This window comes from Macaca thibetana, chromosome 6 (assembly GCF_024542745.1).
Source record: "Macaca thibetana thibetana isolate TM-01 chromosome 6, ASM2454274v1, whole genome shotgun sequence".
In the NCBI taxonomy this organism is placed as follows: domain Eukaryota; kingdom Metazoa; phylum Chordata; class Mammalia; order Primates; family Cercopithecidae; genus Macaca; species Macaca thibetana.
The window spans coordinates 174639245-174663091 of record NC_065583.1 but is presented as its reverse complement, the minus strand read 5'-3'; the positions used below and the strand labels follow the sequence as shown (position 1 = coordinate 174663091).

The 23847-nt window shown below is 52.0% G+C and overlaps 1 protein-coding gene across 7 annotated transcripts in view; it reads right to left on the bottom strand.

The window, feature by feature from the left end:
* The window catches only part of MRPL36 (mitochondrial ribosomal protein L36), a 1017194-nt gene that overhangs the window by 309472 nt on the left and 683875 nt on the right, over nucleotides 1-23847 (bottom strand). The window contains exon 1 of one of the 7 annotated variants that reach the window (XM_050795343.1): nucleotides 9944-9947. The exons of the other annotated variants lie outside the window; for them this stretch is intronic. The gene's annotated coding sequence lies outside the window, so the exon portion shown is untranslated. Of the gene's footprint in view, nucleotides 1-9943; nucleotides 9948-23847 lie in introns of those variants that run through there. 7 annotated transcript variants of the gene reach the window in all.

Genomic DNA, 23847 nt, shown 5'->3' with positions numbered 1-23847 from the left:
ATGTGCAGTTCCACAGCTAAGCATTCAGCAGGGGTTTGGGTTAATCTTTCTAATGATGTCTTCCAGTTTCGCTTTCTAACCACAGGGGCTTAGCAGTGTGGTTCCCCCAGCCCGTAAAAAGTTTTTCTCTCGTATTAGTTTGCTTAGGCTGCCACAACAGACCACCACCCACTGGGAAGCTTAAACAACAGATATTTATTTTCCCACAGCTCCGGAGGCTGGAAGTCAGAGATTGAGGTGTGGCAGGGTAGGTTTCTCTGGAGCCCTCTCTCCTTGGCTTGTAGACACCGACTTCTCCTGCTGTCCTCACAGGGTCGTCCCTCTTGGGTGTCTGTGTCCTCTTCTTCTCTTCCTATAAGGACACCAGTCCTAGTGGATTAGGGCCCTATATGACCTCACTTTACCTGAATTAACCCTGTAAAGATCCTGTCTCCCGTCAGTCCCACTGGGACCAGGGTCTCAGCATGTGGAGTTTGGGGTCACCACTCAGTGCACTTGCCCTGGAGAGCATTCTCTCTAGGCTGATGGGAGAACGCATGATCCCACCCAGAGGCACACGGTTAGGTGCACGGTCTCAGGAGACGCCATTGTCCCTAGGAAGGATGCCACTAAAGCGATTTGCAGGTCTGCAGGACGAGGCTCTGCTGAAGGGAGCTGAGGCATGTGGACACCGGAGGGTGCTTCATTTGGCCTTGTTGGGGACCCGGCTGGCTGGGCAGCCAGGTTGTCACTCCCTCTGAGTAGGTGTCTGGAGGCCTTGCTGGCCGCTGGGACTTTTGGCCACTGGGTTCCATTAGTCCAGGCTGTTTTATTCTTTTAGTTATGAGCAAGGAAGTACATAGAGAAAGTGTAGCCCACGCACTGCCACGCGGTGACCCGGCACATCCCAGGAACCTGCAGGTGACCGTTTCCAGCTTCGAGGTCTCAACGCTGCAGTGTGGCTGGGAGAGATGTTCCCCTTCAGAAGCTTCAGAAACTTCAGAAACACATGAGTGCCGTCAACTCTCACACAAATGATGTCAGGTTCAGGGAGCTAAACCGACCCTGGAGTGGGGGCGTGCCCCTAAGACTATGAGACTGGGGTAAAGTATTTCCCCAACCACACCCAGGCAGCTTTTAAAAGAGCAGGAAAGCCCCAGCCTCCATCTGCTATAGGACATGGCTCCTTGGTGCTCACTGGGATGACCTCCTATGTCCTGTGACCCCCACAGAGGTCAAGCCCCACCTGCAGCCATGGCCTCCAGTCCCAGGTCCAAGTCCCCTTCAGGTGTGGCCAGAGTGCAATCTGCACAAAAGCTACATCTGCCCTCCAGCCTCCAAGCATCCAGGCACCTTGCTTCTCTCTCCACGAGCTCTGCTTTGGTTAAGACTCAGTCCTAGGGAATGGAAGCCTGATGGGAAGAGGGACCCCAGTACCAAAAACTGCACGCGCTCCTCATTTCAGAGGCAGAGGGAGGGTCTAATTCATGCTTGCAGACCCTGAAACTGAAGGCTGCATGCACTCCTCACTGCGGACGCAGAGGAGAGGGTCTAATTCATGCCTGCAGATCCCAGCACCAAAGGCTGCACGCACTTGCACTGCAGAGGCAGCGGGAGGGACTAATCCACACCTGCAGATGACCTGGCTCCTGCCTGGCTTCTTACAGAGGTGATGAAAGGTCTGATTCCGGAGTAAAGATGCTCAGACCGGGTGGACCTGAGCAGTCACTGTCAACACGTGATGGGGCTGCGACTCATCTTTGCAAATTATTTTCTTTTTCTAAGTATAAATTTATTCTGGACTGTCTCAGAAAATGGCTGTTTTTCCTCAGAGGTGTTCAAGGTCCTGTCCAAACACTGGGGTAAAGGTAGATGGGGTTACAAACTCTCCAGTTTGTGCTCGTCGATCACGTGGGTGGACGGTCCCTGCAGGGCTCAGGGACACACTGTCCCAGTCGACCTGGTAAACTGTTGGAGTCTGGAGGGCAGATAGTTAAAATGAAGAGCTCGGAAGTGCGCTGAGAGCTGTTCTTTCCCAGGAGATTGTGCTGGAGGGAGGGAAGCAGGCTGGACACCCGCTCGGGCTTGGTTGCTTCTGGGAACGCGGGACTGTGGACTGTCCTGCTCTTGGCCATGCTGTGAAGAAGCTGATTTTGGAACTGCTATTAGTATACTGGGAGCAGAACCGGCTCGTTGTGGCAGGGGCCAGGTGCTCGGGAGGCAGGAGAGGAGGCAGGCCCACACCGCTTCAGGGCAGGGGTGTTGGGGGCGGAATCAGCACCTGCACAGGGTGCTTCTAGGGGGCGCTGCAGGAAGACCCCCAGCCCGAGTTCCGAGACCCTCCAGGCCCAGCGCTGTGCTGAGGGGTCCAAATGTCACCCCACAACCTCTAGGAGCTCTCATTAGAGACGTCTCAGTTGCCTGTCCTTGTGGGGAGTGTGGAGCCCAGCACAGCCACCAGTAGAGGGGGCCTGGGAGAGGTGGGTGGGGACTGATCCCAGAGCTTCCAGGCTTGTCCAGGAAAACAGACCTGGCCATAGTCTAAGCTTCATTTTCCTGATTTCCTGGGAGCTTACAGCCATTGGTTATGGAGGCTAAATAGGATTTCCTTGTGCTTCACTGGGCGGGCAGGGCACGTTCTGTCCTCTCCCTGGGAACATCCTTCCTGCCCTTCTCGACCTGTTGCCCTTCTGGTCTCCTGAGCCTGACAGCCATTGGAGGGGCAGTCTGTGCCCACGCTGGAGATGACTCTCCTCTTCCCCTGCATCTCTGGCCTGTTCTGCCCTGTGCACCTGCCCCATGCAGGCTTGCTCTCTGGCCACACTTGGCATGTCTATGCCCATGGGAATGTTCCAAATTCCTTTCACAAAATAAATGGTGACGGTGGGCTCCTGAAGAGGGTGACATCCAGATATTGATTCCTCTGGAAATGTTACCAGAAGGGATGCTGGTCCTTCTAGTCTCAGCTGTTTCTGGGAACAAAGTCTTGGATATACTGATGTTTCCATCTTGTATTATCTTTCCTTTTAAAAAATAAAATTGACACTCAGGAAACAAACAAATGAAAGAAAAACAGTTGGCAATTACATTAATGTGTCCCAAGACTTCTCTGGACTTGGGAATTGCAGGGACGAAGGGCACCAAGGGAGCCACTTCTTATGGCGATTGCAGCATGCTGTCGTTGGTTTGCATAGAGAGCCCAGCTTTTCCTTACAGAGCTGAGCATTTGTTGAATCCTAATCAGTTGATACCCCTGAATGACTGAGAATATCAGTTTGTGTTATCAGCCAATGGATTTTGCGGTATTAGCTATTGGTGATTGTGGTATTGATGACTTTAGTTTTCTGCTGCGTAAAACGAGTAACTGTGGATGTCCTGCTGCCGAACCTGCAGGCATGCGTGTGCGGGTGGACAGAAGGGACGAGGCGTGCGTGCGCGGGTGGACAGAAGGGACGAGGCGTGCGTGCGGGAGTGGACAGAGGGGACGAGGCGTGCGTGCACTGGTGGACAGAAGGGACGAGGCGTGCGTGCGCGGGTGGACGGAAGGGACGAGGCGTGCGTGCGCGGGTGGACGGAAGGGACGAGGCGTGCGTGCGCGGGTGGACGGAAGGGACGAGGCGTGCGTGCGCGGGTGGGCGGAAGGGACGAGGCGTGCGTGCGCGGGTGGGCGGAAGGGACGAGGCGTGCGTGCGCGGGTGGGCGGAAGGGACGAGGCGTGCGTGCGGGAGTGGGGGCGGAAGGGACGAGGCGTGCGCGCGCACGGGTGGACGGAAGGGACGAGGCGTGCGCGCGGGAGTGGACGGAAGGGACGAGGCGTGCGTGCGCGGGTGGACGGAAGGGACGAGGCGTGCGTGTGCGGGTGGACGGAAGGGAGGCGGCGTGCGTGTGCGGGTGGACGGAAGGGAGGCGGCGTGCGCGCGGGGAGTGGACGGAAGGGACGAGGCGTGCGCGCGGGAGTGGACAGAAGGGACGAGGCGTGCGTGCGCGGGTGGACGGAAGGGACGAGGCGTGCGTGCGCGGGTGGACGGAAGGGACGAGGCGTGCGTGCGCGGGTGGACGGAAGGGACGAGGCGTGCGTGCGGGAGTGGACAGAAGGGACGAGGCGTGCGTGCGCGGGTGGACGGAAGGGACGAGGCGTGCGTGCGCGGGTGGACGGAAGGGACGAGGCGTGCGTGCGGGAGTGGACGGAAGGGACGAGGCGTGCGCGCGCACGGGTGGACGGAAGGGACGAGGCGTGCGCGCGGGAGTGGACGGAAGGGATGAGGCGTGCGTGTGCGGGTGGACAGAAGGGAGGCGGCGTGCGTGTGCGGGTGGACGGAAGGGAGGCGGCGTGCGTGTGCGGGTGGACGGAAGGGAGGCGGCGTGCGTGCGGGAGTGGACGGAAGGGACGAGGCGTGCGCGCGGGAGTGGACGGAAGGGACGAGGCGTGCGCGCGGGGAGTGGACGGAAGGGACGAGGCGTGCGTGCGCGGGTGGACGGAAGGGACGAGGCGTGCGTGCGCGGGTGGACGGAAGGGACGAGGCGTGCGTGCGGGACGGAGGGACGAGGCGTGACGGAAGGGACGGAAGGGAGGCGTGCGTGCGCGGGTGGACGGAAGGGACGAGGCGTGCGTGCGGGAGTGGACGGAAGGGACGAGGCGTGCGTGCGTGCGCGGGTGGACGGAAGGGAGGCGGCGGCGTGCGTGTGCGGGTGGACGGAAGGGAGGCGGCGTGCGTGTGCGGGTGGACGGAAGGGAGGCGGCGTGCGTGCGGGAGTGGACGGAAGGGACGAGGCGTGGGGTGGACGGAAGGGACGAGGCGTGCGTGCGGGAGTGGACGGAAGGGACGAGGCGTGCGCGCGCGCGGGTGGACGGAAGGGACGAGGCGTGCGTGCGCGGGTGGACGGAAGGGACGAGGCGTGCGTGCGCGGGTGGACGGAAGGGACGAGGCGTGCGTGCGGGAGTGGACAGAAGGGAAGAGGCGTGCGTGCGCGGGTGGACAGAAGTGACTTCATGGCTCATTGCAGGGAGGGAGGCGGCATTGCTGGGGAAACACGGGCATCGCCGTGAGGCGTGAGAATGGCCTTTTCTGAGGATCCAGGCTGTATCAGGCAGCTTTGAGGGGCATTCGGGGAAGCAGGACTTGGCTCTGGGTTGGATGCTGTCAGGGAGCTGGGAAGATTCTGTGTCTTAGTAAATCCCATTCAGGAACGGGGAGATGAGGCGAGGCCTGAGCTGTGACTGGTAAGGAGGCTACAGTCTCTTGCCCAAGCTCAGATCAGGCCTGCTGAGTCGTCTTGTGGGTTGGACAATGTTCATGCTTCATCTGTGCCCGGAGGTGACCATGGGGTAGATGTTCTTTTTCTTGCTCCATCCTGGTCACAGAGCGGCTTTGTCTGAGTCCGGTGCTGAGCAGAACACTGAGATCTAGTTGTGAGGGCCAGGCCAGTCCGTGCTGGCTGTCAAGAGTGGCTTTCTTACAGGAGAGGGCCTCCAACTGTTGGGCTACAGGAAGGAAGACACAGGCCCGGCTCTGGGGTGTCCCCAGGTGGGGCCACTGCTCTTCCTGGAGACACACGGCAAAGCAGAGCCTCCCTTTGTGCTCCTCATGGCAGGCGGAGCCTGGGAAGGAAAGGAGCTCATCCTTGTGCCGCTTCACTCACTGTGATGCTGACAACCAGCCGCGTTGCTGTGCCATTCCCGGGGAACCGGAAGACGCCCGTCTTTTCCTGCACATCATCACACATTCCTTGGAGTTGTATTTCTTGGAAGACCATTCATTTCAGGTCGTGCTCAGAAAGACACAAGGACCTGGTGTCAGTGAGAGTGGTGACTATGAATTACAGATGATGAATTGCATTCCGTCACCCTGCTGGCAGGGTGGGGGCAGGCTCCGGGGTGTGGACAGGCCCTATGGGCTCCTCACCCATTTCAGAATCTCCAAGTCAGAGTCGCAAGGCGGTGCCACCATCATTCAAACAAGGTCACCTCTCAATATGTTGCAGCAGGTGTTTTACTGTTCTTGGATGCCCTTCCTTCCTTCCTTTCTTTCTTCCTTCCTTCCTTTTTTCTTTCTCTTTCTTTCTTCTTTTCTCCTTCCCTCCCTCCCTCCCTCTCTCCCTCCCTCCCTCTCTCCCTTTCCTTCCCTTCCCTTCCTTTCCCTTCCTTTTCGTTTCCTGAGTTTCCTGAGTTTCCTTTCCTTTCCTGAGTTTCCTTTCCTTTCCTGAGTTTCCTTTCCTTGAATTTCCTTTCCTTGAGTTTCCTGAGTTTCCTTTCCTTGAGTTTCCTCTCCTTCCTTGAGTTTTGCTGCTGTTGCCCAGGCTGGAGTGCAATGGTGCAATCTCCTCACTGCATCCTCTGCCTTCTGGGTTCAAGCAATCCTCCTGCCTCAGCCTCTCGAGTAGCTGGGATTACAGATGCCCAGCACCACGCCTGGCTAATTTTTGTGTTTTTAGTAGATACGGGGTTTCACCGTGTTGGTCAGGATGGTGTCAAACTCCTGACCTCAGGTGATCCAACCGCCTCAGCCTCCCAAAGTGCTGGGATTACAGGCATGAGGCACCGTGCCTGACCAGGTTATTTTCTTGAAGAGATTTTAACCTCTTCTTCAAAATGGTAAATTACATTTATCCATGAATTGCTCTTATTCTTAATGTCATTTCAGTAAATGCTGATTGGACACTGTCTGTCAGGTGCCCCTAGAGGTGCCAGCAAGAAGGGAATGAATGAAACAAACCTCTGTCTCTTCCTGGACTCAGACACACGTTTCAACCCACACACCATTTCCAAAGTGCTTGTGTATTCACACATTAATCCATTAATTAATTATTGCTGTGACTCTCTACCAGCATCCACAGCAGGCTGCTCCTTCGTGCAAGCCTGCTGAGCCCACCACTGGAGCCTGCGGAAGGTCTGTTCCTGCCCAGGGGCTCCCGTCTCATGCCTCTAAATGGGCCTGAGTCAGCACGCCTTGTGTATGTGTTGGCACCAGTTTGGAGTTGGAGAAGAAACTCCTTATCACTTTGTTCAAACCCCCCTTGCAGGGCCTTCGCTCATTGCCTTTTCCTTATAGGTGGCCGGCTCCATCCAAAGCACTGTCCCGAATCCTGTGCGTTTTTATGTCCAGTGAGTCTCTGTCTTCTGATTGTTTCCCTGGAGAGCACCGTGGCCCACGCTGCCTGTGTGGAACCCACTGGTAGGTGTGGCTGTGCCTCGCTGGAGCACACTGTGGCCCACGCTGTGTGGTATCCGTGGTTAGGCAAAGCTGTGCCTCACTGGAGAGCACCGTGGCCCGTGCGGCCTGTGTGGCATCCATTATTATGCATGGCTTTGCCTCGCTGGAGCACACTGTGGCCCACGCTGTGTGGCATCTGTGGTTAGGCGTGGCTGTGCCTCATTGGAGAGCACCGTGGCCCACACTGCCTGTGTGGCATCCGCTGTCAGGTGGGCTGTGACGCCAGTGAGCCTCATGTGGACTCCATGTCTAAGGAGTTTTCCTTTAATAAAAAAAAGACAGAAATATAAACAAATGAGCACAATACCATGTGATTACCTCTGCACTGGAAATATGTACTCGGTGTGTACAAATCACAGAGAAGTCCACTGATGCTCCTGGAGACGTGGTGCATGTGGACACTGCCCAGACAGAAGTGGCTGCTTCTTCAAGGATGAACTGAGCTCACAGCAGGCCATGTGGGGCAGGGCACTCAGGTTAGGGCATGACACACACCAAGGACCCAGACACTAGTCAGTGTTACCCTTCCAGGCTCATGACTGGGGCGTGGGGCGGGACAGGAGAGAGCTGGGCCCTCCCATGGGGGCCGGACCCACCCTAGGTTCCCACCCACTGAGGACTCCTGGGGGGCTCCTAGCCCTGCATCTGCAGCTCAGTCAGTGTCAGCAATTCATCTGATTCCCACTCCAAATGTTTCTGAGGCAGAAAATCATCACTGGGTGCTTTTCTAAGACTTTACAAAATCAAATGCAAGAGGAAAATAATCACACCTATTGTTTGTAGTTACGATACCTGCTCTACCTAGTCTTCAATCGCACTGAAGTCTTCAACCCAAGTACTCACTGGATGCTGAGTCAATGGACGTGTCTGGGTCATGGGGACAGAGCCTTGGAAAGTGAAACACACACACACAACACACACACATACACACACACACACATACTCTGACCAAAGCACTCCCTTTGCCCCAAGCTTACATTCTAATTCCCAGGAGGTACAATATTGCATCTTATTGGATCCAGTATTTAAACCTTGAATTCACATTTTCAATACTTTGTTTTATTAACCCTGAGAGGCACGTAATTTAGAAGCAAAAGCATTGCATTTTAAAAATGCTTGGGGGCCCAGGCATGGTGGCTCACACCTGTAATCCCAGTACTTTGGGAGGCTGAGGTGGGCAGATCACCTGAAGTCAGGAGTTTGAGACCAGCCTGACCAACATGGTGAAATCTCGTCTCTAATAAAAATACACACACACACACACATACACATACACACACACACACACACACATTAACCAGGCATGGTGGCTTACACCTGTAATCCCAGCACTTTGGGAGACTGAGGCGGGCAGATCACATGAAGTCAGGAGTTTGAGACCAGCCTGACCAACATGGTGAAACCTCGTCTCTAATAAAAATACACACACACACACACACACACACACACACATTAACCGGGCATGGTGGTGCATGCATGTAATCCCAGCTACTTGGGAGACTGAGGCAGGAGAATTGCTTGAACCTGGGAAGTGGAGGTTGGAGTGAGCCGAGATCATGGGATTGCACTCCAGCCTGGGCAACAAGAGTGAAACTCCGTCAAAAAACAAAACAAAACATAACAAAAGTGCTTAGAAAAGCTGAAAGTTCTCCCATTTTCTGCAGGGACCTCATCAACCCCACATTCCAGTCCTGGGATGGCGGTTCCCTGCCTTGGGACAAACGGGCTCTGGACACTCTCTGCTTCCCAAAGTGGACGGACACGGACTTCCGAACCCCCTTGGATCACGCGTTGGGAAAAGGAAAGGTGGGTCTGAGTCCTTTTCATCTCTCCTCTCGCCCCCTCCCTTTTATTTCCCAAACAAGTTAAGAGTTTTTATAATCCATCACCTGGCTGACAGATGAGTCCTGCTGGAGAATATTAGAAAATGTCTCAAATCTCATATATATGCTAATGGTATGCCGAGGCTGGTCTGTGTGCAGAGTTTTTAATCTGTCTCGGCCAGTGTGGGAAGTGGCGGAGACAAGTCACAGCACTCGACAATTTATGATCAAACAACGAAATTGTAAAGGAAGAAGGACATGCAGAAAGGGGGAGTAATTTTCTGATTTAACAGCGTTGTTACTACAAATAAAGAAATCTTGATTTTGACTGCTCTCGACATTAAATGAGTTTCCTGTGCCCGGTGCTGAATTTTTCATTTTCAGGTTTGTATAAAGCGCCCTGCTTAGATACAAGTGACAGATAAGGAAACGATTGCGTATGGAAATCAAATGTGTATAATAAAGCCGTCTTCTGTTTATTAAATAAACACATGTAGATTACTTCTGTGGAGGAGGCCCTGATAATTCTTCACTGTGTTTTCCTTTTTTTGCAAGTCACAAAGAATCTTATTGAACAACCGGGAATGTTAGACGTGAGCTCTTCTGTGTATTACGGCCCCGCAGTCCAGGGGGCCCGTATCTGAATTTGGGGCTGACACTTTTCCTCCGCAGCCCCTTTGTCTGCTGCGTTATTCGGTACATCACCATGGGCACCGTAGTAATTTTGGAAGTGCACCACTAAGTCACATTTGGCTAATATTTACATTAGGGAAATGGCAGGAGTGGGCCCGCAGGAATAGGGGCAGGACCATTTTCTGAAACTTGCAGGGTGCTGAGCCCGGTTTTGGCGTGGGATCTCCACCTTCTGGGAAGGCAATACACAGAGAAGCATTTGTGGGGTCATGTCTGGAACCACCACAGGCTGGACGGCCCCGGCTCCCATCTACCTCAGAGGCGGAGGTCTTGTTGTCCCCATAACCCTAGAAGGGCGCACCTGCGTTGTGGGCACATCCGGGTCAGGGGCACAGGGTCACACACAGGCCCCTACCACGGCTCCAGCTTTTTATTAGGAAGGAACCTCCGACAGAGTGGAGTCTTTGGTGACCACGGTGGAGCCTCCGCGACGAGACCACAGAACAATGCCGCGTTCCTGTGAGAGGTAGCTTGTGGATGACTGCGGGGATGGCCAGGGAAGTGTCCTACACCCAACACTTGTGGGAGACTCCCTGCGGTGGAATACGCCATTTTAACCAATCGACAAGAAAAAGAAACCTGGAACATACCTGGAGACAGGAATCGAAAGGCGTCTTCCCGGTGGCTAGAGTGGAGCCTGGTGTGGAAGCAGGAGGGCGGCCGTGGCACGAGCTCTCTTCTCTCCTGAGAGATTTCCTGTTGGTGAGAAGGGGCTGGGTTCCTCTATTCCTGGATTGGCCAAGTGACACGAAGTTTCAAGCCTTCTGGAAGTTAGCGTTCCAGTCAGTGCCAAAATGGGGCATAGAAGGCACAGAGTCTCTCTGTCTTCTTCAAGGTTCAATATAAACCTCGGTTCCAAAGCACATAAAAGAAATAATGAAAATAAATTTTATTTTTTTAGACCATTATCCGCTTCAAAGCTTTTTTCTCTATCATCTGTTTATTTTTCTCAGCTCACTTTTCACTCATTTTTCTTTTGTATCTTGAAGGTACATTACCTCATTCTTACTCAACGCCGTTTGTTAAGGAGACCAGCAGGCGGTATATTTAGGAACATGATCTCCTCTGCTAAAAGCTCTAGTCTGAGGTTAAGCTAATCAATGCACTAATTCTCAATGGAGGTGATGATGCTTTCTGCACCCCCCGCCCACCTGGGGACCTTTAGCAGTGTCTGGAGACAGTTTTGATGGTCAGAACTAAGGGCAGGGGCAGGTGAGGGATGCTACTGGGTTCTGGGCTCAAGGCCACTCAATATCCCCTAGTGCACTAGTTAACCACCCCATAAAGCACTGTCTGGCCCCCACAGCAATGGCGTGAGGCTGAGAGGCCCTGACTGGGCATCGTCACTGAGGGTAGATTTTACAGGAGGCAGTTGGGGAAGGGCTGGAGCCACACGCCTGGGCCCAGGAGCTGGCATTCTGGGCGCTGGGCCCCTTGGCATGGGCATGGGCCATTTGCACATCCTGGTCATGTCCGGGCTCCTCGTACTGACGAGCAGATGGAACCAGGATGCTCAGTGTTCTGTTCCCACTTTAATGAGTTAGCATCTGAAACAGGGGCTGGGAATTAGCACGGGTGGTTGTAGGGGTAGGATGCTTACAGGGGATAAAATCAGAGGATGAAGGACAGGTCAGGCAGGAGCACCCAGGCTGTGGGGTGTGGAATCCCCTTCATCCAGGTCAGTTTGGAACACTCATCTGGAAGGCTCAGGACCCCAAGTCAGCCATGCGATGGAGAACATCTTACGAAGATGTAATTTTTATTTGCATTACATTACTGCTCTGTTTGGATCTTAATTTTACATTTCTTTTGTAAGCTATTATTCTAGGCAACACTGTTCTTATAGTATAGCTCTAATGTGGTGCTAGAGGCGTTTAACAGTGTTAGCTTTTATTTTTGAAGAAAGAAGAAATTGCCGCTTTAATCTACTACAAAGTGAAAGCACATGCACATGTTAAAACAGACACCTAGCGAAAGTTGGTGTGTGAGGGTGTGTGTGGTGTGCATGCTTATTTTAAAAGTCCTTGTTTCTGAGCTGAGGAAGCACAGCTACGAGTGTTGAGGAGCTTTTTCGTTTGTTTGCTCTTTGAGGACAGAAGGTGACATTTCCTCTGGACCTTCCCATCTTGCCGATGTCACTGGCGCGGGGACGCCAGGCTGCCTAACATAGAGACTGTGGTGAGAGCTGCACGGCAGGGGAGGACCACCATACCTGTGTTCCCCATGCCTCCCGCCTCAGGTTTGGAAGCCACTCTGGAATCTGCGAGGCTCGGAGCGTGGTTGGGTTCTGATGTCCTGGCACCCCCGGCAATCACCTTCTTCCCTGTATGTTTTCTGTAATTCCATCCGCTGCAGCCCGGATGCAGACAGGAGTGGGCTTGGGGAGCTCCAGTTCCCGGGGACGGAGCTCCACGTTAAAATCATGACTTTCAGAAAGAGGTGCTAACGATTTTTCTCCTGCCAAAATGTTCAGACAAGAATGCAGTAAACATGGGATTCAGCTCTCTCCTGCCCCAGCTTGGTGCACCTGACTTGTGGGCGTCACTCAAAACAAGGGTGAGGTACAGAGGGAGCCCCAGACTGGAGCCCCTGGGGGCCTGCAGGCAGCTCCAGACGCTCATCCCTCCACATCCGAGGCTCCTCCCTAAGTGGCGAATCCACATACCATCCTCACGGAATGTTCTGGTGTCCACGTGCAGAGCGTTTCCCCCAAGCCAGGACCCCACATGCACTGTTTGCTCTGTCGCCAGCATGAGGGGTCCCTGGGAGTGTTGTGAGGTTGAGCTGAACCAGGGCAGAATGGACCGGCCAGGCACCGTGCAGCGGCCGATGGGAACCACAGCCTCACACCCACGCCCCTTCCCCCCCTTTCTTTTTCCGAAGCAGCATTTTTTGTTTTGAAAGTAACATTTGTTGAATATTTAGATATTAGGGAAAAGCATAATGATAAAAATAAGAGCATACTAATATCTGCAGGTGTAAATACAAATATTTCTTTGATTTTTTCCCTGTAAAAATATAAACATGTAAGCATTATAGAAGTAGAACATACCCAAGTTAAACATTTCTGTCATTTATTTCATTAAACATTATGAGTACCATTTTATTGTTTTATAATTACAAATTATGCATTTGTAATTTAAAATACTATTTTAAAGTAATTATATAACACCTAAGTGCCTGAATGTTCCATAACTTTTTTAGCCGCCTCTACATTTTTAGATTCAATTCTTTATCCTTTTTTTTTTTTTATTTTGTCAGTGATGAACACTGGCCCCTTCCACTATGTAATCCCAGCTACTTGGGAGGCTAAGACAGGAAAATTGCTGGAACCTGGGAGGCAGAGGTAGCAGTGAGCCTAGATTGCACTCCATCCTGGGTGACAGAGCAAGACTCCATCTCCAAAAAAAAAAAAAAAAAAAAGAAAGAAAGAAAAAATGTCACAGAGAAGATTCTAGCAGCTGAGCCTTGGTGACTCTTGTGCCTTGTCAGCCCTGCGCCTTGCCTGGACTCTCAGATCTGAGTGCTTGATGCCCACAGACCCATGTTCAGAGCTGGCGAGCTGCACCCGGAACACGGAAATCTTGCTGGGAGACCTCGGCACCCGCCCACGCATCACTCAATCTGCTTAAACCACCTGCTCTTCGCTTGCAGCAAAGTGACTTCTTTGAAGGGTCAGAATGGGAGGTATTTTGCAATGTGGAAGCCACGAAGCGCTGTCACAACAGGTATTCTGGTGGGAAGGCCTCTCCCCACCACCCTGATCCTGGAAGGAGATGGAGTAACCGACCTGAGAGGATCCTTGAGTGGCACCTGTGATCTCACACGAAGGAGATGGAGTAACTGACCTGGGAGGATCCTTGAGTGGCATCTGTGATCTCACACGAATGGCTGCTGAATCCGGGGCTCACCCCTCCTTCTGACCATCTGGTGAACCCCAGGAGGGCTGCCTGCCTGAGAGATGATGGCTCCCCATGAAGCCTGCAGGGCATATATGGTGCTGTAAGAAAAGCAGCCAGTGGAGCCCCGTTTCCTGTTTGATTATAGAGATACAACCTACGTGCAAGGGGCTATTCCAGATTCAACATGAGCAGCCCATTTCCTTGGGATGCCACTGGGTGACAGAGGGCCAGGTGACACAGTCCTCTGAGGCCACAGGTGCTGATCCCACCAATGCACCCCACTCAGCTGCCTCTCCCTCAACAATTCCAGCAAGAATGCGCTTGCCCAGAATCAGGCATGAGCAATCATGACTCGGCTGTTGCGTGGTGCGGAGGAGGGTTTTCAACTTCACGCCCACACCTGTTGGATTTCTCCAAATCTCTCTATACTGCCTGGCTGTGGTTCTCCTCCATCCCACGTGAGGACACCTCGCCTGGCCAGCAGCCCTGTTCCACCCGCATGCTCTGAATCTCTTCTCCTTTTCGAGTGGAGAAGGTTATGGAGTCCTAGCATGCACATGCACACCCAGGGGTTCAGAAAAAGCCGGACCCTGGAAGGAGATGGAGTAACAGACCCAGGAGGACAAACAAAAGTGCAAGCACAGCAAAAGGAGGCAAACCCAAAGTCCCTCTGCAAAACCACCTCTAGTAGAAGGCTCCCTCTGTGAGGCTGGAGAAAGTCCCTTTGCAAAACCAGCTATGGTAGGCGGCTCCCTCCATGAGGCTAGAGTATGCATGTGGCTTCCTCAGCTCTGCACGGCCGTGTGGTTTGAGAATGCCGGGCTGAGAATCTCTGGCACCACAGGCTGTCCAGCCACAGCAGTTGCACGCTGTCTCATACGTTGACGTCCCAACCTGGACTTCAGCCTCCAGAAGAAGATGTTTATAGATTTCTAAACTCAACTCTTAGTCCATCTGGCTGCTATAACAGAATATATAGGCCAAGTAGCTTATAAATGATGGAAATTTATTGCCCACAGCTCTGGAGGATGAGAAGCCCAAGATAAAAGCACCCAGCAGACTTGGAGACTGGTGAGGCCCCACTTTCTGGTTCATAGTGGAAGGGGCCAGGGATGCCTCTGGGGCCTCTGGTTTAAGGGCACTAATCCCGGCCGGGCGCGGTGGCTCAAGCCTGTAATCCCAGCACTTTGGGAGGCCGAGACGGGCGGATCACGAGTTCAGGAGATCGAGACCATCCTGGCTAACACAGTGAAACCCTGTCTCTACTAAAATACAAAAAAAATTAGCCGGGCGAGGTGGCGGGCGGCTGTACTCCCAGCTACTCGGGAGGCTGAGGCAGGAGAATGGCGTGAACCCGGGAGGCGGGGCTTGCAGTGAGCTGAGATCCGGCCACTGCACTCCAGCCTGGGCAACAGAGCCAGACTCCGTCTCAAAAAACAACAACAACAACAACAACAACAAAAAAAAAAAAAAAAAAAAAAAAAAGGCACTAATCCCATTCAGGAGGGCTCTACCCTGACAACCTAATCACTTCCCAGAGCCTCCACCTGCTAACCATCATGTTGGGGATTCGGACTTTAATACATGGCTTTGGGGTGGGGTGAACACATGCAGCCCATTGCATTAACACATCCCAGAGTAACCTTGTCTTTTCCACAAACCTCTTCTATCTCTGGTGCTGAGTTTTCTCGGTGAGGGGAGCTACCCCTGCAGAGTATGTGTGTGCCCAAGTCAGCTGGAGTTGGCCTTGACTGTGTCTCCTATGCCACACGCCTTGTTCGCAGAACCATATCCTGCTATGTTCCTTCCCTGACGAGGCTCAGCCCACTCCCGCTGGCCCATCCCTCCAAATGCCACCTTCTCAACTCTCACCTGGGTCCCCACATCACTGCTGCACCTGTTTCTCAGCCCCGGTGCCACCAAGGCTCAGCTCCTAGAATCTTCTCATTGACATTTCTTTCTTTCTTTTTTTTTTTTGAGATGGAGTCTCGCTCTGTCACCCAATCTAGACTCACTGCTACCTCTGCCTCCCACGTTCCAGCAATTTTCCTGTCTTAGCCTCCCAAGTAGCTGGGATTACAGGCTAATTTTAGTATTTTTAGTAGAGACAGGGTTTCACTGTGTTGGCCTGGCTGGTCTTGAACTCCTGACATCCGCCCACCTTGGCCTCCCAAAGTGCTGGGATTACAGGTTTGAGCCACTGCACCTGGCCTCATTGGCGTGACTCTGAGGCCCACCTCCTGAACCAGAGGAGACTTTAATTCTCCCATTCGTTTCCTCCCCAGGGTTCACACGACCCTCAGGTTTGCAGGCACAGCCCACAGCTGGGGCAGTCCTAGTTGCTTGGGCTGAAAAGCCTGGCCTCCCCTGAAGAACCTGTCGCCCCCTCCTCTTCCTTCTCCCATCACCCTCTGCTCTGTGCCACTTCCCGCTGGGTGCCCAGGATATCCAGGGCATTCCCACTTTGCTTCTTGCAGGGGTGCCGCAGGGTTTAGTGGGATAATCCCATTGTGAAGGGCAGTTTGACATCCCCAACCCTGGCCATTCCCCGTTATCCTGAGGTCAGACGACCTGCGTGTTTCCAGACATCCCAGGTCTGCCACGCTGCTCACACCATGAGTTCACCCTCAGCATGTTGGTGTCCCCTTCCATGTTACAACCTCAGGGTAGGCCCTTGGAGGTGTGCCCCCAACTCGTCCTTGACCGGCAGCAGAGACTGTTGCTGTCTCCCGATACCCATTCTCCCCACGACGGACTGGGCCGTGTTCCCACGCTCAGGCCACCAGCCCCAGCTTTCCCGCTGCATATGAGAGAGTGTGGCCAGGTTCTGGCAGACGGGCCGTGGTTTCAGCCTAAGTGTCAGGAGGGAGGACACAGATGCGATTGTGTGCGGAGGGTGTCGCCACCCTGGCAGAAGGGCCTGGGGGTTGTGACCTGCCCTGCTGTCCCCCTCCCTGGCCTACCTGTGCCGGGTTTTGGGCAAGGGAAAGCCCGCCTTCATCGGACCCTGCTGTGTTCGGCTTTTCCCACCGCAGCTGGACTCTGTGGACACCTGGGCCACCTGTCAACAAACCAGTTTGCTCCAAGGCTAAACCCAGGCTTTTCCTTTGTCTTGCCCCAAGCAGGATTCACAGCAGATGACCAACAGGGGGTACACATAGGATGGGGGAACACACGACAGTTACCCCAAGTCTCATGACCCCGACCATCCAGGGAAGTGTGTCCTCTCCCTCTCCTGGGTGGCAGCACGAGGACATGTGCTCCAGGTCGTGGGACGTGGACATGTACAAAGGCCACAGACGGGGTTTCTCTAGAGGGCCGGTTGGCCAGCACTCCCTGCCCCTGCCCCGTCTGTGGTCCACGAGCGGCCGGAGACCGTCGAGTGTGCAAATGTGATCACCAGGAGCATCTTCAGTGCGTCCTTCTGGTCTTCCTGGTCTGGGCCTGGCCCTCAGCAGCTGCACTTCTGCCCCCCTGCACCCTGCAGAGGCATCAGATGTGACAATAATCTGCATTTTGCCATTATACCTCCAACTGTGTTACTTGCTGTTTCAAGATTGAACAGACGTCACCTTTGAGCATTTTTTAAAGTCTGATTTTTCATGACGCTCTCGGGAAGAAAGACTCCACTGCTGGTGTGGCATTGTGAAGCGGTCATTGTCCCTCCCTCTGATGCAGGTGGGAGACGCATGTGACCCAGCCCCTTATCGGGCCGCTCTGCCGCCGTGAAGCTGGCCGCCGTTTGCTGGGTGGCCTCTGTGTGGCTGACTCACTGGCCTCTTTCAGGATGGGTCACCTGAGGGGGCACTTCCCAGACACTGAGTGAGTGGCTGGAAGCCCTGGGTTAAGTGTTATTGATTTCAGAGCAGCAGCCCTTATATCTCAGCAGCGTGATCGAGTTTCAAGCTAGTTTCCATTGAATTAATTTTTGTTGATTGGTGTTTGAAGTTCAGGCGGGAATAATTGGCCTTGGAGAGACTCCTTGCATCCTTGCCGGGTAATGAAGCTGGAGGCAGGCGTGTGCCCCCTCTCAGGAGACAGGCTTGGTGTTGAAGTCTTTCTTGGTTACTAGGAGACCACTTGGAGCCTCTGACTGTAGCCAGCAGGAGACAGTCCGTGGATAGGCAGGTGGACACGGCGTTTCTGGGTCCCAGCTGTGCATGTGAGGCCCAGGGCTCCCGCTGACCTCTGCCCTGCCTGGGAGACACCTGCCTCCTTGGACTCCCAGGGAGTCCAGAGCCTCTGGGTTTGTGCTGGGATCTTGAGGGGAGAGGCCATGGCCAGGGCTGCATGAAATTCCTCTCCTCACACACCATGGACCTCCTTGACCCGCAAGCGTCTGGTGTTCTCTGGAGAATGCACCACAGAGAAGCCAGCTCATTGTGGCTTCTTGTTTTTGTTTCGCTTAATTTTCATTCTTTGCCGCTTTTAGGGTAGGCATTGGTTTTTACTGATGTTCGACGATGTCGGGGACAGGTTCTCTCTTTTTCCTCATGTAAAATGAGGGTTTCTTCATTAGCGACTTGGGGACCACCTCCCAGGAGCCAGCCTTTCCCTGGGCTTGGGTATACCAGAATGCCTGGCCACTCAGGAAACAGCGCATGGCAGAGTCAGGGGTCCATATACAGCTGATGTTTCTGCGACTGTAACACAGCCCACCTCCCGAGGCTGATGGGAGAATCAGAGGAGCTCATGTACAGGAGGGTCCTCTGTCGCCTGGAGGGCTGTGTGGGTCCTCATCATTGCCCTTGTCAGTGAAGCCCTCACCATTACCCCTGTGGGCAAGGTGTGCATTTGCAGGAGAACCTTGCAGAGCATCAGATGCATGGCGTGTAACAGGATCTCAGGAGATGACAAAGAAACACAGGCACAGTGTCCATTGGCCTGGCCCATCTGTGCCCCCTTCCTCGCTATTTGCAAAGATTAAATGACAGGCAATGACCTTCGAAATATGCATTGAATTGGGCTATTTAGGACTTGATCATTTTCTAATTAAAAAGACTCCTCTCTTTACAGAAGAGGTGTATTACTCCGTGTTCACGCTGCTGATAAATACATACCTGAGACTGGGTAATTTATAAGGAAAAAGAGGTTTAATGGGCTCACAGTTCTACTTGACTGGGGAGGCCTCACAATCATGGTGGAAGGTGAAAGTCACTTCTTACGTGGTGGTGGCAAGAGAGAGAACGAGAGGCAAGTGCAAGGGGTTTCCCCTGATAAAACTGTCAGATCTCGTGAGACTTATTCACTGACATGAGAACAGTATGGGGAACAACGCCCCCGTGATTCAGTGATCTCCCACTAGGCCCCTCCCACAACACGTGGGAATTATGGGAGCTACAATTCAAGATGAGATTTGGGTGGGGACACAGCCAAACCAGACCAAGGGGTCTTTCTGGCTCTGCCTGTTCCCTGAGTTTTAAATCAGCCATCCTGTGATTTGTGCACAGCCGAGGGTCTTCATGCAGCAGCCCAGGCTGCCTCCTGGGCAGGGTCAGGGCCAGGGCAGTGGGAAGGTGCCTGGGTAACCCATGCAGGCCGTCCCCCCGTATGGCACCTTGTTGGGCACCTGAAGGCCCAAGCCCGAAACCCCTGCTGGGCTTGGGGCCCGCCGGTCAATGCTTGAAGAAAGGGACTTTGGGAAGCCGCTGCCACCCAGGCCCCTTGTGCCCACAGTCCTGATTGTTCTGGTAACTACTCTCTGGAACTTCAGTCCACAGTAAATATCTACCTTGTATGTCTATTTTATTGCTTTTTTTCACCTTGAAAAAATATATTTAACTATGAATGGGAAATAACAAAGATCGAAATAAAACACTCAATGATTAAATAAATAAAAAATTATAATAATTACCTCTCATTTATAGAATATGTTATGCTTTTCTTTTTTAATTATTATTATACTTTAAGTTCTAGGGTGCATGTGCAAAGACTTGGAATCAACCCAAATGTCCATCAGTGACAGACTGGATTAAGAAAATGTGGCACATATATACCATGGAATACTATGCAGCCATAAAAAAGGATGTGTGTGTGTCCTTTGTAGGGACATGGATGCAGCTGGAAACCATCATTCTCAGCAAACTGTCGCAAGAACAGAAAACCAAACACTGCATGTTCTCACTCATAGGTGGGAACTGAACAATGAGATCACTTGGACACAGGAGGGGGAACATCACACACCAGGGCCTATTGTGGGGAGGGGGGAGGGATAGCATTAGGAGATATACCTAATGTAAATGATGAGTTAATGGGTGCAGCACACCAACAAGGCACATGTATACATACGTAACAAACCTGCACGTTGTGCACATGTACCCTAGAACTATTTTATTGCTTTTTAAGATCCAATTTTAAAACCAGTCCCATACTAACCTTCTGCTTCTTGATTTTCTTGTCTGAGTGTTGCCTCACCTGGCCAGGAAGGGAGACTCCCACTGAAGACACCTGCCCTGGTCCCCAGTTCTGGGCCCAGTCCCCTACCAGGTACCTGAGGAGCAGAAACCCAGTGTTCTGCTGCCTGAGGGGGGCTAGCGACATCTAGTGGCAACATCACCCAACTACAGACACTTGTTTCCTGGGCCCCAGAATCTGAGGGTCACCCAGTAATTTAACAGGTGTCACATCTGTTTATTACTGCACTATTCACACCAGCAAAGACATGGAATCAACCCAAATGTCCATCAATGATAGACTGGATACAGAAAACATGGTACATATACACCATGGAATACTATACAGCCATAAGAAGGAGTGAGATCATGTCCTTTGCAGGGACATGGATGCAGCTGGAGGCTATTATCTTCGGCAAACTAATGCAAGAACAGAAAACCAGGCACCACATGTTCTCACTCACAAATGGGAGCTGAACAATGAGAGCACATGGACACAGGGAGGGGAACAACACACACGGGGGCCTGTTGTGGGGCTGGGGAAAGGGAGAGCATCAGGATAAATAGCTAATGCACGCTGGGGTTCTTACCTAGGTGATGGATTGATAGGTGCAGCAAACCACCATGACACATGTTTTCCTGTGTAACAAACCTGCACATATATCCCAGAACTTAAAATAAAGTAATAATAATAATAATAATAATTCAACAGGTGCTGTGCTGGGGCTTTGAGCCTGGGCAGATATTGGTCCTCACAGTCTTATTTTTACTCATCCCTTATAAGCTAGAGATTTACAAATGGTTCAGAAAGAAGCTTGGAGATTGGTCAGTCCAACCCCTTATCATGTCTGACTCTAGGCTGTGGAGTCCACACTGAGTGCCTTCCGTGGACTCCTTCAGTGGCAGCAGACTCAACTGAAGAGCTTGTTCCCGTCTCACAGAGCAGTGTCGAGGCTGGGAAAGGTCTTGGACCATTTACACTTTCATTGCATAGATGGAAGACTGAAGAGCCAATGGGAGAGGAGATTTGGTCACACTCAGTAGTAGATTTGTGGCTAAGCCATGCTGAATCTGAGTTCTCCTTGATATTAGCCTGTAGTTCTTTCCTCCAGCAATATATAGTAAAATATTCGAACCTTCCTTTTCTTCTTCCTTTCCTCTCTCCCTCCATCTCTCCCTCTCTTTTTTCTCTCTCCCTCCACCCCGTCTCTCTTCTTTTCTCCCTCCCTCCCTTTCTTCTTCCCTCTCTCTCTTCCTCTCTTCTGCCCTCTTCTCCTTCCCTCCCTCTCTTCTTCCATCTCTCCCTCCTTTTCTCCCTACATCTTTCTTCCCTTTTTCGACAACTACCTCCTGACTTCCCATTTTACAAACCCCTATAGACACCGCGTGGAGTGAATGTGAAGCATCTCAGGGACCTGGGACCTGGCATTCCTGTGGGGAACCAGTCAATGCATAGACAGTCAGAACATTCCTCCCCCACTGCTCCGTCCGCAAAAAAACAAAAAACAAAAAACAAACAAACAACAAAAAAAAGGCAGGAGGCCAGGAGGAAGGTGATGTCATCATCACATTCATGGTTAAAAGGGGGCAGAACTCAACATGAACTGGTTTGAACAAACAAAGACAATGGCTCGTAGCCTGGGGAGCCCAGGATGGTGGGTTGGGGTGCCCAGACTCTGACATTAGGGCCATTTTTCTCTGGCTTGTGGCTCAGCCTCTGTCTCCCAGTTGGCACTTTCTTTCCCACTCAGGATGCTGCTTGTGAGCAGTGAGGGAGGACTGGGCACCACCCTGGTGGGCACAGCCACAGACAGAGCAGGTGGGCCATGCCTGCTGGTACGCCAGAGGAAAGCGAACTCACGTCTCCTAAACCTGCATATCAGATCCCGGGGAAATCAAAATCAGTAGGGCTGGAAGGCCTTCTAGGTCCACCTGGAACCTGGACTGTGGTTCCAGAGGCAGTTAGATCCAAGACCTGAATAAAGTTGTCTCAGTCAAGAGAAAAGGGTGCAAGGTGGAAAACAGTGGTCCAGCGATGGGAACAGCATACATCACAGCGAGGAGAATAGTGGTCCAGCGATGGGAACAGCACACATCACAGCGAGGAGAATAGTGGTCCAGCGATGGGAACAGCATACATCACAGCGAGGAGAATAGTGGTCCAGCGACGGGAACGGCACACATCACAGCGAGGAGAATAGTGGTCCAGCGATGGGAACAGCACACATCACAGCGAGGAGAATAGTGGTCCAGCGATGGGAACAGCACACATCACAGCGAGGAGGGCAGAGGGCACATGCCGACCACGTGCAGGAGTCCGGTGGGCCGGGAGCTCATCCAGAGCTGTGTGTGGGGAGGTGGGAGAGACAGGCTGGATGGGGCAACAGGAGCTTAACTGCGGTCTTTCTAGTCTGTGTTATGCATTTGGGACTTTATTCACGGGGTGACTTGGGGTGTGGACAGGCTTTAAGCACAAGCAGGATCTGTTTTGACTTTGATCTCGTAAAGATCGTTGTGGTCACCACGTGAGTGGAGGGGCCCTGGCAATAGTTAGGAGAGTCATGAGGCTGTTGTGACAATCAGGATAGAAATGACTGTCATGGCACCAAGGTGTTGGCTGGAATTCAAGTCAAATTATATGGCTGTGATTACTTTGAACCCATTTCCCGGCCAGAGAACTCAGGATGCAGATGGCTCAGGCCTTCTGGAGGTATTTCATCTGTTTCAGCCTCAATTTCCCTACATGAATTGAGAGCATTAGAATTGATAATTTCAAACATTCTTTTTTTTTAATTTTTAAAATTTCATTCTCTATATTAAACAATAAGAAAAGACCCTTGCTCTTCTATCCAGAAAGCAGATGTTAATAGAAATGAATGTGTGATTGTTCTTCCTTGTTGCTCAGGCCTCTTCTGGCCTTTCTGGAGAGAATACTAAAATAACATTTCAACATTAGTTTCACATCAATTCCTTTGTATTAAAATATCCGTAATATAATCAGTGTCCCAATTATTTAACTCTGAACATCTCAAAGCAACTCTTCATGCAGAAACATCCAAACAGGTTTAATCCCTCATCCCTGGACCTCCTCACACAGGGGGTTGACGATGCCCTCAGACCCTGCTCCCCCGTCAGGACCCCAATTACTCTGTAGCCGAAGCCATTTACCCAGAGCCAGGTGGTTTCTGCAGTTACAGTCAATATTTGCCCAGCACTGGAATATGCAATCGTGACCTGCACCCACTGTTTAAGAGGCAAATGGCAAGCGATGAATTTTGAATGGGTGAGGAGGGAGAGAGCCTGATCTGCATTTACTTACGAGCTTTGGAAGTGCAAGACGTATACTCTGAGTTCTAACTTCTTAGATTAAATGTTGTCTTTTTAAATCAAAAGTAAGCAAATCCTATGTAATATGCCTGCCATATATTTATTACAACGTTCTTCAGAAGCAATTTCCATGCTGATATGCTGTTGCCGGGATTATTATTAAAGAGGTAAGAAAAATGGAGAGCCGGAGATCAAGATTAGATTTTTTCAGAGATGGAATGACAAAATGAATGGGGCATTAGGGGAACATTACCGAAGCAATAGAGTTTAAACCATTAAACAGATAGATGTCAATTGAAAGATGTTGAAAGATGCCAGAGAGTTTGTTTTTTAAAGCTCCTGTCATCAAAATCATAAGGCTGGGGTTTTACAGGCTGTAGTTTGAAAACATCTGTATGGGCGCTTTTTATGTGCTGTAGGGAAATGAATCAGTTTGGAAGTAATGCACATTTTAAGACATTGTTGACTCTTACATTCCAATTTGAAAAAAGCAACAGCAAAATTATGGGATACGGTAATA